Here is a 1,451-nt window from a genome sequence, read left to right on the forward strand (position 1 = left end):
GGGGGAGAGGGGAGGGAGGGGGGGGAAAGGAGAGGCAGGGAGGAAAGGATGAGGGGGGGAGGGGGGGGAAAGGAGAGGGAGGGAGGGGGGAAAGGAGAGGGAAGGAGGAAAGGAGAGGGAGGGAGGGGGGAAAGGAGAGGGAGGGAGGGGGGGAAAGGAGAGAGAGGGGGGAGGGGGGCAAAGGAGAGGGAGGGAGGGGGGAAGGAGAGGGAGGGAGGGGGGGAAGGAGAGGGAGGGAGGGAGAAAGAGAGGGAGGGAGGGGGGAAAGGAGAGGAGGGAGGGGGGAAAGGAGAGGGAGGGAGGGGAGGAAAGGAGAGGGAGGGAGGGGGGAAAGGAGAGGGAGGGAGGGGGAAGGAGAGGGAGGGAGGGGGAGGAAAGGAGAGGGAGGGAGGGGGGAAAGGAGAGGGAGGGAGGGGGGAAAGGAGAGGGAGGGAGGGAGGGGGGACAGGAGAGGGAGGGAGGGGGTGAAAGGAGAGGGAGGGAGGGGGAAAGGAGAGGGAGGGAGGGGGGGGAAAGGAGAGGGAGGGAGGGGGAAAGGAGAGGGGGGAGGGGGAAAGGAGAGGGAGGGAGGAAGGGGGAAGGAGAGGGAGGGAGGGGTAGGAAAGGATGAGGGAGGGAGGGGGGAAAGAGAGGGAGGGAGGGAAAGGAGAGGGAGGGGGAGGAAGGAGAGGGAGGGAGAGAGGGAGGAGGACAGGAGGGGAGGGAGGGGGACAGAGGAGGGAGACAGTGAGGGGGACAGGAGAGGGAGGAGGCTGAATGGGCCCAAGATATCGGGCGGGGCCCACACCCAGCAAGATGCCGGGGTGGGCGGGCCCCACCGAAGGAAGAGGGAGCGGACCGGAGTTAAAAGTAGGTGCCGGAGCCGGAGCTGGAGGTGGGGGGGGGGGTCGCCGGAGCGGGAGCTGGGGGTGGGTGGGGGTCGTCAGAGCGGCAGCTGGGGGTGGGGGGGGGGGGTCGTCGGAGCGGGAGCTGGGGGTGGGGGGGGTCGTTGGAGCGGGAGCTGGGGGTGGGGGGGTTCGTCGGAGCGGGAGCTGGGGGGTGGGGGGGTTCGTCGGAGCGGGAGCTGGGGGTGGGGGGGTCGTCGGAGCGGGAGCTGGGGTGGTGGGGGTCGTCGGAGCGGGAGCTGGGGGTGGGGGTCGTTGGAGCGGGAGCTGGGGGTGGAGGGGGTCGACGGAGCAGGACCTGTGGTAGGGGTTCGTCGTAACGGGAGCTGGGGGAGGGGGTCAGAATGGGAGCTGGGGGGGAGCGGAGCAGGAGCTGGGGGAGGGGGTCAGAGTGGGAGCTGGGGGGGGGCACGGAGCGGGAGCTGGGGGGGGGGTCAGAGTGGGAGCTGGGGGGGGCACGGAGCGGGAGCTGGGGGGGGGGTCAGAGTGGGAGTTGGGGGCGGAGCGGAGCGGGAACTGGGGGAGTTGGTCAGAGTGAGAGCTGGGGGGGTTGTCGGAGTGGGAGCT

The sequence above is a fragment of the Pristiophorus japonicus genome, chromosome 14, assembly GCF_044704955.1.
Source record: "Pristiophorus japonicus isolate sPriJap1 chromosome 14, sPriJap1.hap1, whole genome shotgun sequence".
Taxonomy (NCBI): Eukaryota; Metazoa; Chordata; class Chondrichthyes; family Pristiophoridae; genus Pristiophorus; species Pristiophorus japonicus.